The following is a 19,255-nucleotide window of genomic DNA, read 5'->3' as shown; positions in this document are numbered from 1 at the left end:
TGGAAAGCGTTTTCTTTTCTTTCTTTAGTCGTTTAAGAACTAGAAACGTTAACGTTTATTTTGCACTTACGAAATCTTTCTCTACTATCTGCAGAACAGCGAAACTAGTCAAATAGACTTTCTACAATGTCACTGATGGTTTTGTGATTATAATAATAATATAACTTTAAAACTTTAGAATTAAAGTTTTTCTTCAAAAATAAACGTACAGTTTTAATTTATTTTTCCCTACATGTCATTCTGGCATTTTTTCAAAAAATATTTTAATTATTATTAAGGGTGGCAAAGTCGGTGTTCGCCCCGGGCGGCTGAAGTTCTAGCTACTCCACTATTTCTATCTACAGTATATTCTTACCGAAAATTATGCATCCCTGAAACTTACGTCGAAAAAAACAAACTGCGTGGACAAAGGGAAGATTCGTTTGATGGGCGTAATTTGTTTGAGCCCTCAGCAGAAAAGAAAATCCAATTACAAAACGGAAATTGGTTTGAGTTCTTTCTTAATATAATTACGTAATATTTCCTTACGCCCACAGTGGGAGAAGAGGGGAATATAAATATTCGAGTTAGGGTATTAAAGAGCAGTGTTAGATCAGTTAAGCACAGAAATGGCAAGACCTTCTCTCCAAAAGCAAGTTTGAGGGCAGTAATAATATATAATTGAAGAGATCGAATTCTGAAATTAATTGAGTTTATTTTCTATGTATTCAAGTAAGGACTTCTTTTCTAATTTTTGAGCTGTAATAATTTATGTTGCGTTAAACTGTTTCCTGATAAAATAGTTAAACTCTTCTGGGGTTAAACAATAAAAGGATCTAACATTATGTTTGGAAGCCTTTCCCGATATTTCTTCATGTTGAGTGGATTGCCTGTCTATTGCGAAACTCAAACTACAACGAGTTTTTCCTGGTGGTACATTTGGAGAATCTGCCTCGTAGTATGTTATAACATCTGCTTCCTTTATCACGGCTACCGACTCGTGAACTCTAACTTCAAAGATTTCGAGGTTTTCGGGTTTCTGGACGTGGCCGTGGCAACGCTCGTGATTAATTCCATTATCGGTAAACACAAAAAGCTATTAGAGTTGCAAAGAACTATAACAGAGGACTTAAACAAAGGATCCTACGTTATTAAATCTCGTGAAAACAAAAAGATACGAATATTAGGATTCTTATTTTGGACAACTACATCCATTACAGCCATCATGACTATATTCTGCGTGCTTAATTTGCCCACACCTGCCCTGGAACACGTTTTCAAAACTCCTCAAAAAATCAAAACATACATTCTATTTATATCTGTGTACAATTTGTTGATAACGGCGAGCAATGCCGCATTTTATTGTGCTTTCTGCCAACATTTGTATGCTATGTTTAAAACTATCAATCGATGTGTGAAAAAAATACTCAGTAATCAAGGATTTGGTCTTAAAACAAGCTCAAAAAGAACTGCTGGTAGAATAGAAAATAGAATAGGAAATCTGCCATCAGTGTTACCTTCTGATATAATAACCATTTCGAAACCTGGAGAGTTCGAACCAGTTCGAAGTCTCAAAGTTAATCTACCAACAGAAGCATCCGAAGATAATGAAGTATATCTAATTAAATTAGAAAATCACATCCGACCGGCGTTGGAGAAAATGCAGAGTGATATCATACCAAGAATGAAAAGCATACAGAAAACAAAATCTCTTATTCAAAGATTTGATGGAAGTATAAGAATGTCTCATTCGAAATTCGGCAATGTCATGGCTTGCAAGATTCAGAAGCTAAGTAGACGTTTCGTCAAGGTTTCCCTTTTGGTTCGAGAGACCGATGCCATTTTCTCTTTACAAGTTTTGACAATCCTTACAATAACTTTCTTCCGAACATGCTGTAATATTTATCTCTACATCAGTACTAATCACAAGGTGCAGATTCCATACATAGCAATTTCTATAGCAGCCCAGGTTCTTTTTGACTTCTTGTCGTTTGGATTTGTAGCTATGGAGGCCTCCAGAATTACAGAGGAAGGCAAAAAATTCGCATCATTAATACTAAAATTGCCTCAAGATGCTAATGCAAAGGAAATTAGAACACAAATCCAAAAAGAAACGGCTGCCATGATCGTTTGTACTTCTGATGTGCAACTGACCGCTTGGAAATTTTTCACCGTTTCCAGACGTTTTGTGCCAACTGTAATAGGCGTCACAGCAACTTATATATTAGTCATTCTACAGATGTATGAAGTAATTGAAGGTAAAAATTGCACAAAATGAATTATGGGACGGATCAATTACAGCTGCATATTGTGCTTTAATTAAAGTCTAGTGTAAGTTTTAAATAAGGATTAACAGATAAAAAGCCAAATATACAGAACTCAACCTCAGATTGACGTTAATTTCATAGGAAAAGAAAGAAATAAAATTTGAATGAATTCAGATTTTAACGTCGCACTAGAGGATTTGTTAAGGTATTATTTTTATACTCTCGCTTAGCATCGCAAGTTACCAATCTGCTCCTGGGCACTTTTTTTTTTTTTTTTTTTTTTTTTTTTTGGCTTTATTATTAAGCATCGCTTTTTTCGCACTTACGGCACATAAAATTCGAGAATGAAATCAGAAAATATTTAAAAACAGCATATTCTTAGAATCTCAATGCATTGTTAGGGGTTGCTGTACCCCTAACAATGCCTAATTAGGAAATATATTAAAGAACCTAATTTTCTTTAATATATTTCCTACGTTATTTCTTCGGTTTTATATTGATTGATATCTATTTAAATGTTGTAGCGGTTAGTGGCCTTAGAGAGTTATCGTAAACAAAAAGTACATAATGATTTTAATGAGTCCACAGGTAGTATCATTTCGTAAAAATATTTAATATTTCTAATTAAGCATCTCATGATTTAAACCAGTTAGATCAAAAAGTAGAAACAAATCTTATTAGAACTGCTGCGTTAATTGCTTTCAGTCACTTGGTTTGCTATTCAGCAAAGGAAAGATTAAATTTGAAAATCTAACACTAATTTGAGTTAAACATCTTACGCTTTGCTGAATGGCAACAGGCTGGTGAGATAATAAGTATTATATTTGAGGCAGTGGGTAACACTGCTTCAAATATAATACTTGCAATACTTCAATACAACATTGCTTTCAGTGGCCGAATTTATGGATTACAAGTGAAGGATAAATATCTACGTTTTGTTGAGGAGCAACAGTCTGGCCCGCCAGAAGTAAAAATGTTTAATTTCGAATAGAGTTGCCTCTTCGTTTTCAAATCGCCGAGTTTGTTAAACAAAAATTCGTTAACTTTGTACAAAATATAAAATAAATCAAAATGAAATTTGAAATTAAAATTCCGGCTTCGAGATGCACATGTTCGGGTGGAAGACTACATGTATTAAAAATTCGTTAGCTTTAGGTGCCGTCGTTTTCCCACAATGCTAGTTTCCACTATATTAGTTTCAAATTTTTACCTTGAAATCTTGTCTAAAATCAAACGGCGAACCCTAGGTGTGCCCAGACTGGGCTCACCGATAATCTAGGACAACTGAAAGTCTGTATTCTTTGTTTCTCTACATCGGTCAGTTCATTGACAACAATGCTCGTTTCAGCAATTTTTTCGAAGCTCTATTCAATCAGTGTGCCACTTTGTGCACACCCACAGAATTAAAACGATAAGTGCTATCTTCACAAAATTTTACTTGTGTATTCCTCTAGGCCTAATTAGACCGCCTACCTTTTTTTCTTTTTTTTTAAATCAAAACTCCGACTTTAAAAGGTTGCGTGCCGAACTTGCATCCATACAGATTCTTCATTATTTTGATATTGTACCACGATAAAACTGCGTATAGCAACGAGCTTTAAGTAAAGTATCTTTTCCGGTTGATTGATTACAAACAAAATCTAATTTGCTGTAAAATCTAATTTGCTAATAGAAAAGTCTGAAATACGAAGTTTTGGACTCTGTTTCATTAGGTATAATTGGTCACGTGTAAATACTGGAGTATTCTTCTATTATCGAGACCGGATTCAGAAATTATATGTATGGATGGATGTGTGTATATGTCTACATACACATATAAGCACATACATACATTTTTGAATCCGGTCCCGATAACAGAAGAATACCGAAAATGTTTTCTGAATGCATACCAATGTAATTAAATGTGTTATTATTAGAAATTTATAATTATTTATAAGAAATTATATTTTATTAAGCCTTTGCGGCACAGTGTGTCCGGTATGGACGGACACACCTAAAAATTTTCTTCTGTACGCACAGAAAAATGGAAAGAAAAAGGATTTATATTACTATAGGTTACTCTGAACCTTCTTTATTTATAGTAGATGGCAGCTCAACACAAATCAGTCCATATATTTTAGCCATGATCAGTTTTTTAAGACCCTCATTTTTCAAAGAAATCTTCCAGATTTTTTTTTAGGGTATAAAAGTAATTGCTTGAAAAGAAATTTCTCTGTTATTTTTCTGGCTGTATGCTAATCTCCTTATTCTATATTAGTTTTAAATTTTTACCTTGAAATCTTGCCTAAAATCAAACGACGAACCCTAGGTGTGCCCAGACTGGGCTTACCGATAATCTAGGACAACTGAGAGTCTGTATTCTTTGTTTCTTCGCATCGGTCAGTTCATTGGCAACAATGCTCGTTTCAGCACTCTTTTCGAAGCTCTATTCAATCAGTGCACCACTTTGGGCACACCCACAGAATAAAAACGATAAGAGCTATCTTCACAAAATTTTACTTGTGTACTCCTCTAGGCCTAATTAGACTGCCTTTTTTTTTTTTTTTTTTTTTTAATCAAAACTTTGATTTTAAAAGGTAGCGTGCCGAAAAGGGTTAAATAACATATAATTTAATTGGGTGATATTTGAGTATCAGTCAATAATGCTCGTTCAACTGCAACATTGTATTGAGAGATGCAAAACTGTTACGGGCCTCAATGCCACTTCCGGTTGTCCATTTTTATAAGTTTATAAGAATTACCGTGAAAGAAAACATCTTTCGCAATTACACCCAGATACAATTGTAAAAAACATGTTGTGGGAACCCGAATTCACTGAAAACTCACTATCGAATTTTGGACATTATCTCCCTTTACATGTACATAGGTTGGCGAAAGGTTAAAAAAAAAAAAAAAATCCGATTTTTGATTAAATATGGTGTAAAATAAAACATTTAAATCCACCACATATCCAATCCAAAATAAACCATTAAAAAACACTGCGAAACACAGCGAGTAATTGCATGAAAGATGCAAAAAATAGTGTAAAAAAAAAAAGAAAAGTGTTAAAAAAAATGAGAGGATCTTTGACCTCATCATAAGTTCAGCAAAACTGCCCAATTTCTAAAAGAGAACCAGAAATTATAAAGAAACAACATCAAAAAGACAATTTGTTTAGAAAAATAAATGAGAAAGATGTATGAACTGCATTTTTATCGTTGTGCGATTTGCTTGTTAAAATATTATCCCTATTTCCATAAAAGTTCAAATTTTTCCTTTTTTGAAATCGCAAGAATCAAATAGCATAACATAAAAAAAGACTGCACTTCATGAAAGAAAAGATAAATAAAATCTGGATCTAATTAAAGATCACCCAAAAAGGCTCTTTTAAAGTTTAATATTGGATGAATATGCATTTAGACTAACATGGTTATATTCTACATCTCATGTATATTTAACAAGCGAAAAAATGCTTAATGTAATTAATTCTATAAAAACATTCCATGTTTTTAACTAGATACATAACTTAAATGGATTTTACTGAAATAAAGCAGATTCAAAAGTAAAAAAAAAATATATTTTAAGAAACTGCATCTGTTGTTTTTAAATACTTTGTGTTTTTAATCAATAACAGACAGATTAAATAAGAAAGAATAATATCTTATATTTTCTGAATGCGAACAGTTTCCAATGAAAAGTGAAATGACGCAAAATAGCATTTCGAGATTTTGGGGCTAAAAAGCGTCAAACAGGGCGAGTCTAAATAATTAATGTAACAAAATACGAAACATTTCTAGGTTTCCCTAGCTTAATCAAATTTAAACCGCACAAGAGAAACTGAATGGAATAAACGTAATCATTTTGTAAAGATTCTTAATCGCTATTTTAAGATTCTTTCACATTCTCGTGGAATACAATATCTGAATACCGCCAATGGATGATATTAAATTTTGCAATTCTAATCTGCAGCAATATTAATTTAAATTTAATTACTAATTTTATCGAAACTTTTACTTTATTTGATGATCATGAACAGAATTTGCCCCTGGTTTTCAAACAAAATCTGCAGTTTCTCACGGCAAACATGAACAGAACCTAATTATCTAAAAACGTTTAATATCTACTAGGTGTATTTAATTATGGCAAAGCACACTAGGGCTATCTGCCTAAGAGGAGGACTTTCTAAGGGAAACTGGCTCGTATACACGTTACACATGGGGAAAACCATGAAAACACCCATGCAGCCAGCCCGTTCGCGGGATTCGAACCTCGAACCGAACTACCAGTGTTCAGCGACTTTACCGCTCGGCCGCTGGTGGGCCTTTAATATCTACTAGAAAATTTAATTAATTTAATATAACGGCAATTAAAAATGGCTGTTTATTGGAAGAGAGATTTAAAACCGGTGTAACTGAAATTTTTTGAGTTGGAGCATAAGGCGCCAAAGGGAAGCCAAGCTTCAAGAAGAAGAAGAAGAACTGAAATTTTTCTTTCACAATTAACTGTTATAAAAGTTTGCTTTCTATATGCCTTTCATTGATATGTATGTATATAGGCGCATTTAACAAATATACAACGCTTAATAATGATTTTTCAATTATTACAATAATAATGCTATTAATTCATATATAGCATTATTATTGTAATATTAATATTACTTTAATTCATAAAGTAATATTTAATACACTTAGAATCTGATCACGCAGGACTTTGAATTTCACCACTCATGTAATCGTAAATATATATTTATAACATTATTATATGGTCTACTGCATGTGAAGTTTTTTGCAGTCTTTAAAAACAGAGATAATATGACACAAATGACGCAAAAAAATTTTTCAAGATGTAGAATACTCAAAATATTTTAACCGCGATTAACTTTTAGACATTGAGATGAATCGAAATTCTACTAATGATAATAATAATAATGAAAAGTGATCAGATTTTAAAAACATTTTGTTTTATGTATTAGGTGCCATTAATGGTTTACCTAAGCAGTGAATAAACTAAATAGGCCGAAGTGTCGTTGCTCGTACCATTCTACACTTATTTCACAGTCACATGACCTATCGTGGATTTTACGTTACCATTGAATGAAAGTACTATCAAAAGAAGCTAAAATGGCACAATTTTTAAAAATGCCTCAACTGGGAAAGATTGGATTGGGACTGGAGACCTTCACGACGAGAGCTAAGCGGGCAGACATGCGAACAACTGATTTTGAAAAATTAATTGATTTGGCGGCTGATTAGGGCATAAAGCAAAAATTTAAAGCAATTAAGTTTGCAGAAGAACATTCGAATTTGTTAAAACGAGCTTTACATATTTTACTTACTTTTGAGCGAGGCACACTACACTGCAGCAAAATCAAAATACAAAAACCAATTTGCTGCATTTGGATATAAGAATTCAGATTTCTAACATTGCGCCTGACATTAAACGAGTGTGCAATTCGAAGACTCAAGCAAATCAAAGTCATTGCTTAAAATACTTTTATTATTTAATACTGAATTTTAAATTTCTTTACCTGTAGAGCAGACACCTCTTAACGCGATCGCCGTTAATGTTATTCGAATATTGTTGTCGAATCGCTGAAGTCTCACACATTTATATACGAAAATACGGAAAATACATCGCTTATAGGGATCTACAGTTCCATTAATAGGATCGAAATGTTATAGAATAATCTTGTTTCAAACTGAAGTAATGTCGCCAAAGAAGCTCAGAAATGATTCCCTGTGACAGGGAAATTTTGACTTTACCCTATCGGTACTTTTCCGTTTCGCCGGCGCAAATCTCGCCAAGCAGACTTTATTGGCGACAACATACAGTATACACATAAAAAATATTTAAAAAAATGTTAGTTCTAAGAATTTTTTATTTTGAAGGCATAAACATTTTAATATCGCTTAAAATTTTATAAAAAGCCAATAAATAAAAACAATAAATTTGTAAAAAGACATTAATTTAAGAATTTACTATGCTTTCATGGTTCAACATCCTGATTCGCCGGTTCCTATCACGTGACCCCAAGCGATCTCATCCAGTACCTCCTATATACGAAGCCAAGCCTCTAGGGTTGCTTGAACGGTGTGACGTCATCTAAGTCGTCATTCCTACCATCTTCCTCGCGACAAAGAATGAAAGAATATACTTCGGTGTCGTAGCGTAGTGAACTGACTGTTGTTTGAAAGTGTAGTGTGCTCTAATAGAACATTTTTCATTAAAATTACTTTATTTTTTATTATGCCACATAAATGCTGTGTTGCAACATGCAAAGGAAATTATAAGAATGGCCCGAAGGTGGCTGTATTTAGTTTTCCTACGGAAGAACAACTGAGAAAACAATGGATTTGGAACTGCAAACGAAAAGATGGATTCAAGCCTACGAAACATTCAAAGGTAAGCATGCATTTCATTTTTAAATTAGAAAATTCCTGAAAGATTAATGTCATTGAAAGAAGCATGACTTGAAACTGTGAAAACAAAAAATTCTGATTGCAAGGGAAATAATTTACTAAAGTTCCATTGCATTCAACCATAGAAAATAAAACGAAGTTTTAATTATTTTCTATACAAGCATAGTTATATATTTATTTACTAGGCAGAAATTTCTCTTATTATGAATGAGTATTATTAATGAATTCTTTCAGTAATTTATATTTTCGGCGTCGGGATCTTTATAACACGCACATTGATTTGGGATTGATTAATCTTTCAGGAATTTATGTTATACAGAGCTTATACTGAATTTTAAAGTGATTATAAAATGGACCCTTTTCTCAATAACTAGTCAATAGAAAATCCACCAACCTTATAATGTTCATATTATAACTTTAAGTAGATAAATATAAAATGCTTCAAGTCGTAATTTTAAAGCCGTTAATTTAAAGTTGTTTTAGATATAAGTATTTAACTGTTTGGGTATACTATTTCTTTTGATTTAGATAAGTCTCGTTCCACCTATTTTATTTTTATTTTTTTTCTTTTTAAAACTGAATGTATGCAATGCCCATTTATTATATGCTAGGAGCATTTGAGAATGCATTTTGCTCGTAACTCATGTGAACAGGAAATTAATGCTAATTATGCAATGTTCTAAACTTTATTAATTCTAAAATCCTTAAAAAAATTATGAAATATATGTAAAAGAAAACAATCGTATAAATGGACTAGTTTTGACAGTAATTATTTTAATTTCTGGAATAAGTTACAAGGTGTTTAAATTAAACTGTCTTGTTCAAATAATATTGCCTAACATTGTAAGCTTACTAGTTTTCACTACATGTTAGCATAAATCCTAATTAGCCTATTAAATTGTTTCATGCACACACACATTTATAAAAGTACGAGTTTCTTATGCCAATAACACCTACCTTGTTACAGTGGTTCACTTGCTACTGGCAGTAAGTTCTTGTGGGCTTGAAATTTACATTAATTTCCTATCTAAAAACACTTATATAAGGGGTTTTGTTTATTTATACTTGTTGCAGTGGAATATGAAAATGTTTCATTGTATTAATAAGTTATATAACTTTTAAAATTTTTGAAAAAAGTTAAGAAAATTATATGGAAAATAAGCAATCTAGTGAGCCTTCCACAGTAATATAATGTCAAACACGATTGATGAATGTGAATATTTCACTCCAAAATTACATAAGAATAGCCTAAAATATTTAATTACTGCAAATAAACTGTTAAATATACAAATTCTTGTTTTTTTTCTTTGTGTATCATATTTTAGCACTTATACTTGTTTTCAATAATTCAAGAAAAATGAATTTTTTTTTAATGACTAATGATGTTTTATGCTCTTAAATATAAACATTCATAGGCACACAAGTAAATTTGTACTTCTGGTTGTGAATATATCATTTGTAAAAATGTTTAGAAAAAGAGCAAGTAACTTTATATTTGAATGGTACGAATGAATGTGGTTAATCTTATTCTTATCCATCAACTGATGGTTAATCTTATTCTTTTTATAACTGTATTATCACCATTTTGAATGTAATTCCATAACCAAGTGTTGTTTTCAAATAACTGAAGAAAGAAATATTTAGGATGTAGCAATTATATATTACATGAGCAATTGTATGTTACCTGAGGATGTATCAATTAAATATTACTTATGTTATATGCATTTGACATATGACAACAAACATGTGCTAATTATTTGCACTTTTCAAAACTTTATGACAGCATCCATGGCTCTTTTTAGCCCAAAAGAGTTAATAGTTTTGTTTTAAGATTTTGCATTATTCACTCTAAATGGCTGCATCACTTTTTTGCATTGTGCACTTTAAATGGCTATATCTCTTCAAATTGTTACCATCCAAACATTATCGCCCTGTATTATTTTTAAAGAAATTAAATGATGAACGTTTTCCACAACGGTAACCCTTCCCTTAAGCAGATAGCTCTTGAGTGCTTTGCCATGATTAAATAAAAATACAATAAAACCCTTATTAGACTGTGCATATATTTAAAGGATGGCGAATGCTTACGATTTTATAATTGTTTAACCTTTTGATGCATGTTTATTTATTTGCTCTTTTTCATATTAAAAGGTGTGTGAACTTCACTTCAAGCAAGAGGATGTTCTGAGGCAAACTGAATTCTTTGATGAGAAAACTGGAAAGAAGATCATTATACCATTGTCATATCCTCGTTTAAAGAATGGTGCGATTCCAAGTCTGTTTCCTGATGGTCCGAGTCATCTTAGTTCCAGTGTTTCATCAAGGGAATCACCAGAGCATAAAAGAGTCAAAAGAGAACAAGATGCACTCGAAAAAGCCTTAGCCTGTAGCTTAGCTGAAAAGGAAGAGTGTGAACGAAAACAAATGTTTTATAATTTAGATGAACTAAAAATTTGTTTTAATACTGTGAATTTACCAGATAACTGGATAGTTATAGGCTTTAAACGAGGATATGACAATGGTATACACAGGCCTATACATACTATGATTCTTAATATTTCTAATGACAATCATCCAAGAATTCTAAAATCATTATTTATTGATTGTAATTTGAATATATCTGTAGCAATTAGAAATATACCTATTAAATCACTGAAGCAATATGTAATCCCATCAAAAATTAACAACCTTAAAGATATTTTAAGTATTTTAGAGAAATTAGACCTATTTGCCTCAAATTATTCATCTGAAGACAGTATTCAAAATTATTTACAAATTGTAAATGAATTAATGACAATTTTAAAAGAGAAAATTCCACATAAAAACAATGAAATAAATTTTCTCCTTGAGCAACTATCAAACTTGAATTCAGAAAAACAGTAATATAGGTATTCTGCAGACTTTCTAATATTTTCCACTTTACTTCACACAATTTCACCACATGCATATAACTTTATTCGAAATTCAGAAAATATTATTATGCCTCATCCACGGACCATTCAGAAAATTTTTTCAGATTTTAATATATATCCAATAAATGAACAATACAACCAAAAGTTCCTAAGCTACATAAAATTTAAATTTCAAGAGCTATCAGAAAAAGATCTGCTTGTTATTTTAATGATTGATGAAATTCATCTAAATCAAGCATTTGATTATAAAGGTGGTAATTTGTGTGGAATGGCATATAATTGCAAAAATGCTGCGTCTAGTGCATATGTTTTCATGATTCACAGCCTATTATCTGTTTATAAGGATGTTGTACATATTTTGCCGGTGAAAACACTTAGTGTGGATAATTTGTATATTTATATTAAAAAAAATTGTTGTGGGATTAGAAAATATTGGGTTTAAAATTATTGCTATTGTCACTGACAATAATTCGATTAATAAAAAGGCTATGTCTCTAGAACCACCTAAAGTTAGTATTGTTTATCAAAACCCTGTTGACAAATCTAGGCCAATGTTTTTTATTATTGGTACAGTGCATATTTTAAAATGCATTAGAAATAACTGGATAAATCAAAAAAATAATAATCAGAGTATGTTTTTCCCAAGTTTTGATGATGCTTCACATATTGAAACTGCATCTTTTTCTTGTATTAAAAAATTACATGAATCTGAAACTGGTAAGTTATTAAAGTATGCTTATGGTCTGACAATAAAAGCTCTATATCCAACTAACTTAGAAAAACAAAGTGTAAAGCTTGCATTGCAGATTTTTAATGATAATGTTGTTGAAGCATTATTTTCTTTTGGGCAGCAGAAAAAAATAATAAATTCCCAAGAAACTGGAAACTTTATTAAAATAATAAACACATGGTGGTCAATTGTAAATGTGAAATCTATTTTTAAAGGGGTTCATAAAAATAATGTATTTGAAACACCTTTCACTGTGGCAGAAAATGATGAAAAATATGTTTTTATGAATAACTTTTTGAATTGGCTAGATAGTTGGAAAAATTTGAATTTAACCTCTGGTTGCCTAACCAAAGAAACTCACTTTGCAGTATACCATACAACGTATGCTTTAATTGAGATATCAAGGTATTGTATAAATGAGTTGGGTTTTAAATACCTTTTACTTGGAAAAATACAAACAGATATGTTAGAGGCTAGATTTGGTAAGTACAGGCAACTGGCTGGAGCTCACCATAATATTTCTATCAGACAGGTTTATGAAATAGAGGGTAAATTAAGACTTCAGAGTACATTACCAACCCTAATAAATTCTTCAAAATTTGGAAATATTCCTCTTCATGTATCTGATTTTAAAGACACCGAAGAACAAACTTTTGATGACACTGATGTACAAACATTCATAGATGAAATAACAGTTGAAGATAGTGATATACACGACATAAAATTGGATGTACCTATTTTGACATATAGCTGGATATTGCTGTTATAGTATGCTAAAAAAGTTAAAATGTGATGTATGTAAATCCAATATTACCATTGATAAGGAGTTAGCTTTAGAAAACGATGAAAATATTCATTCATGGATTAAGGTTTTTGATAGAGGTCTTATGTATCCTCATCCTGATATTTTACATGCTGTTATATACAATTTTATTGTTGTTAAGAAACTTATTTCAGATGAATATGAGCAAAAATTTTTATTTTCGGCAAATCCATGAGTTACAGTGTGTAAAATTACTCTAAATTTACTTCATGAAAATTTTTTTTTTAGAGTTGAATGACTGTCCTAAACTTCATGACCCTCAAATTATTTTGAAAAACATCATACAAGCATCAACGAATATTTTTCTAAATAATTACTGCAAAAAGTTGAATGATAATCTTTTAAGTAACAATTTAAATAAGCAACGGAAATTGAAAACATTAAAAAAATAATTTATGCATACAGCAGAAATGACATATACTATGTTTATAAGTTAGTAAACTTTATAAAATAAGATAGTGACACTAATCTATTGTTTCTTATTATCTTCAGACTTAACTTGTAATTCATTTTATTTAAATGAATATTTTTTGCAGAATGTGGATAGTATGTTAAATAAAAAAATAGTGCTTTTTCTATTTGTGTTGTGAAATCTTTACCAACTCTTTCAAAATGCATGCGCACACACACACACACACACACACAAAAAGCATTTGTAATAGTTAACTAATTATGACAGTAAAGTGCTAAAGTTGTTAAGTCTCTTATATAATATCATTTTGTGCAAAATAGGTGTATTTATTGTAAACTAGAGAAATATTGATTTTTGAAGATAAAATACTTTGCCAATTAATATTATTATTGTTTAGATTTTGAAATCAGTATCTTGCAATTTTTTAATATTTTAATTGAAGCAGACATGTTTATTACATTAATTTTACACTGTAAGAAGAAAATAAATATAATTTGTTTTTACCTACAATTTCATATGAGTTATTTTTATAGATATTCATGCATTTTTATGGAGGAAATTCACTGTATTCTTATACAATATTTCATTGTAATACATGCTAGATTCTGTCAAAACTAAAATGAAATACTTTGGAATTAAAATTTCTAATGATGTGGTTGTACATATACAGGGGAAAACTTATCAAAAATAAATTGAGTAAAAAAATATTTTTAATCTTTCCCAGCTGTAAGGCTTCATGCAGTTATACTAAACTATTTTGATATAGACTTAACTGTAATAAAAAATAAGTAGCATCAAGTTACATAAATAAATAGTCATCCCACCCTTTTTCCCACTGTAGTATGCAATGCCATTTCCTGTTACTTCCAGTTATAAATTTACTAGTACAAAAAATTCAGGCCAAAAAAATAAATAAATAAAATCCTTTTTATATGTTTTGAATCCTAATTGTGTTGCTTTCCTTTAATAAAAATCTGAATTATTTTGAAAATTTTAAATCTTACTTTACATCTTAACAATCAGGCTATATTTATTTTCATTTATAATAGGAAAATACATAAAACTTGTTATTCTTTCAATTCTAAGAATTGAGGACATTTGATCTATTTAGATGTTTTAAAAGTTCCTACTGATTACCCTGATAAAAATTCCAGTAAGTACATATATAAACTTCATATTTATCATTTGCTAAAGAATTCTCAAATAAGTTACAATGAAATGCTTTCAGGAACAAAAATTTACAAGTTACCAAAAAAAAAAAAAATATATGCACATAATTAGACAAAAGGGATGTTACAAACATTTAACAATAAGAATGAAACATAAGAATTTTGAATTCCTAGCAAGTGTCAAGTTTGTTGAATTTTTACAATTTTTCTTTTTTTTATTATTGGGGAAGATGCAGTTATGTATTCTCAAATAATGATCTAATTTAAAATGCCTAAATATATGAAATGTTTTGCTACCATATTTTAAAACTACCAATGAATAAATATTGATAGATGCTAAAAAATAGTATTTTTCAAATCATTCTCCAGGTTTCTCATCTGTTAAGAAATTCAGTCCCACACTGAAGTGAAAAAAAAAAGCGGAAAATGACTAAACAATTAATGTGTAAATTTGTATTTACGAGAAACAGAAAATGCCGTTAAAAATTGATTAAAATTAATTTAAGGATTTTTAGTGTTAATCAACTGTAAACTTGCTTAATTATGCATTATCCTCTTTGTTAAGGAAGAAAATATTTAATAAAATATATATTCTTCAGAAAGCAAACCAGCATCAGCCAGATATTCAGTATATATTTATTACTACTAATCTGAAGTATGTTGAATTAATTTCTTTACTATACTGTTATTATTTTAAGCATAAAAATATATAAGGAAAGTAAGGTTAGGTATTTGAAATTAGAAAATGCAGTCGATGAAATCAAATCGGAATATATATATTTGCACACACACATATATATATATTTAAAACCAAACGATATAGTAAGCCTTATGCAAGGAAATAAAAACTACTTTTCATTTTCTCTCCTCTTAAAGGAATAACAGCGATAAGTGGTTTCATGTGGCAACCATGCTTTCTGTACATAAGGACGACTTTAGTGACGTAGTGTGCGGCGTGCCGTGGCTTCGTTTATAGGAGGTACTGTCTCATCTCATGTAAACTACAAAAATCTAATGTTCTCAGTAATTATCTACATTAATTTCAAGTTAAATCTTAATTTGGAACACAAGTTTAAATGCAACAAATATTTCAATTCGTACGAGTAGCTTACTCAGAAATTATGTAAAACTGCAGTGCTTTACTTCGCTAATGCATTCTCATTAGAATGAATGAATTTAAGCCTTGACTTTACCTTTTCTATATTTTCGGCTTCGGGTAAGCGCTGTGATTGCATCCTAATTGACTTAATTACCGAAAATGGCCTTAGACATAAAACTGTACTATCTGATAAAAATCCTATGTAATTATATGCCAGTATTGAAAGAAACAATCAATCTGATAAGAAAAAGCTGCGACTTGTTTCTAAAATGAGGCGTAAAAGGTTACCAGCGAGAATATTCCGTTTGGAATCGGTTGTACCATTATTGGCGACTTTATCGCTTGCGCCGGCATAACGGAAAAGTACCAGTCAGGCATTTACAACAAAACAAACATACTAAAAAAGAAAGTCAGTTTAATGTAGATTTTCAAAAAACTTAACGATTTTGAGGGCGATCCACAGATGCAAGATAGAATCGAGGTAAAAGTATGGTTTAGGGTACCCCTCGGCTATTTTTGGCAGTACAAAAAAATACTTAATCTCAATAAAATACATTTTAAACCAAAAATAAAATAACATAAAAAAGGAAAACATGTTATACATTTAAGCACTGCCAAAAGCAAATATTCACTTACCATGATTTTCGAGTTTGCTTCGTACACCCAGAGCCACGTAAGAATAAAAATACCACTCATACACAAATGACTTTTTTCAAACCAGGTACTCTTTCTGATCGAACGCTTCACATAGTGACCATCTGAGCCTTTCTTCCTACAAACCCATTCAAATCCATCTAAACGGTTTTAACGCACAAAAACGCTTACAAAACATCCCATGATTCAAAATTTCCCAGAATCATGCACCCGATTACGTCACAGTAGGGTTTCCATAAAATTCAACTACTCAGGCTACCATAAATGAAACAACAACTTCGTCATAATACAAGGGGTACCTTAAAGTCTACTCACCCCGAATCGATTTTGTAACAACAAAATTTCTACATATTTTTTCATTCCTCTATTAAAAAAAACCCACCATTCTGTAAAACCATTTACGACAAAATAAAACTTTTTTTTTTTCACGAAATTTACAATTGTACGTTATCATGCTTGTACATTAAGAATAAGAGTACAGCATCGATCAAACAACTTCCAGATACATTAAGGACCTTTAATAAAAATAACCTTTTGCATTAGCGGAATTTTGAACAGTTTATAAAAAATCTTTACCTAATTAAAATGTCACGAAGTATCCATTTATATGGTTGTAATTATAAATTCAATTCCTACGTGGAAGAATATTTCTCATCGGTTAATGTTATCAAAATAGCCGTCACATTAAGCGGCATCTATTGTAATATTTATTTTATATTTAATCAAGTATGTATGCCGAAAATTAATCAATAAACATACTTACAAACTGCTTTTCTGGTGGAAACTTCAGGACGATCACTGTTAGAATTCAAAGGAATTTTTCCCTTTAGCTATTTTGCGGTAAATTCCTGCAGAAAGTTTACTGTAGTTACTTCCATTGCTGGTAAATTCCACTAGCGCATATTTTAAAATTGACTTTAAGACAAAAAAATATCACAATTTGTTCGTAAAAAAGGTTAACTTAGATTATAACAAAAAAGCACACACAAAAAAAAAAAAAAAAATGACGACGTTGCTTGTCAAATTGCCGAAAAATGCATGGTTGCCAGACATTGGTTTAGTTTGAACATTTAACGATTTCAACTAAGGTGGTTGTAGTAATATGTAAATACTCTTATAAGTTACTAAATGATATTGAAAACTGTTGAATGACTCAAGTTAACTGTTTCATCAGTTTCTCTAATAGATTTTCCACGTTTAATATGCAGATTAATAACTAATTTTCGAATTTCAGGCAAGGTTTCTTTTCGTTTAGCATTCATGGCTGCACAGAGCTAAAAAACACAAAAATTCCAAAACAAACTGGAGCGAAATACTGCAGACGATTTTATAAATTATTGCAAATTGCTTTTGAGTAAAAATAAAAACCCCAAAATGTATTTTTATTGTAGTACGTAGTAGCATCTAATGGTGTCCCATCACTTATGTGAGCCATTTTTTGCTCCGTTCTAAACAATTGTATTTTTTTAAAATTAATATTTTAATATTATGAGAAAATGTATGTTAGGTAATAATTGTTACTAAATTTAAGTATGAAACACACCCACAAAAAATGTTTACATGTTCTTTTAATTTATTTTATTACAGTTTCCTTTTGTAAAGCACAAGTGTCCCATCACTTTTGTGAGACACTGTATGTATCAACGCAGTAGCGTAGCTGGAATTTTTATCGCCTGGGGCGGTCCCTAATTTCTCGACCCTATTGATACACAAATAAATAAGTACAAAAAATATCAAAATGACATTAAATTGAAACTTTACGCTTATTTCTAAAGTAAAACTTTAATTCCGTATTTTTAAAATAATATAAGAATTTTGCTTGTTATTTCTTTCCATAATGTAAAGGAAGTATTAAAATCGAGAAAAATTTCGGGTATCATTTCAATTGAAATATTCATTTCGTTTCCATTACGACGATTATTTTGCACGACATCTGAATGTACGGACAGAATATAGGATTCTTTTTTCCAAAACGGATTTAAAGTGGATTCAAAAGGGATTTTTTCGTGACATCTGTATGTATGTAAGTAGGTGTTCGCATAATTCAAAAACTTTTAGCCGTGGAACATCGAAATTTTGTATATGGGTCTTCTATAACATGTAGTTGTTGCAATCGGCAATGGCAAACGTATATACATATTACCTCTTATACGGCCTATATTTTTGCAATCGTTCGTCGTAATGTATACTTCCAATTGCAGAAGCGTTTTAAATGACGAAAACATTCAAATGTCAAATTTTTTTAAAAAGATAAATTTTGCACAAATAACCATATTTCTTTTAATGCGATCTCCGGTTTCTAAATTTATATTTCTTAAAGTTTTATACTCGTTATGAAAAAACAAAAATACAAGAAGTTTGACACCCGTACCATAAAAATTAAACCAGATATTTAATTTCAAAATTAAATATTGCAATTTTTTATGTCATTTTAACTTGACTGGAGCGATCGATTAATTAAGTTAAATAATTCAGGGCAATAAGTTTAAATGAAATGCAGGAAAACAATGTGTATAATTTAATAGGCGTACAAGGAAATCATGTGGGATTCGCATGAATTTTTTTTTTTTTTTACCCAGAACGACTATTAATTTCGTTTTGGCATTTTGTGGCATTTCACTTTTCAAATTGTTGCGACCAAATATTATCGCTCTGTATTATATTTAAAGAAATTAAATAATTAAGAATCTGAATAATTGTATGCAGATTCTTCATTACTGCATTGCGATTCTCACATTGTGATAAAACAACGGGACATAGACCGATCCAATTTTGAATAACATACGTCTCCACCTGAATATGAGCATCTGGA

The sequence above is a fragment of the Stegodyphus dumicola genome, chromosome 7, assembly GCF_044657685.1.
Source record: "Stegodyphus dumicola isolate Sdum_Otavi_A_Nest chromosome 7, ASM4465768v1".
Taxonomy (NCBI): domain Eukaryota; kingdom Metazoa; phylum Arthropoda; class Arachnida; order Araneae; family Eresidae; genus Stegodyphus; species Stegodyphus dumicola.
This window is presented reverse-complemented; position numbering follows the sequence as displayed.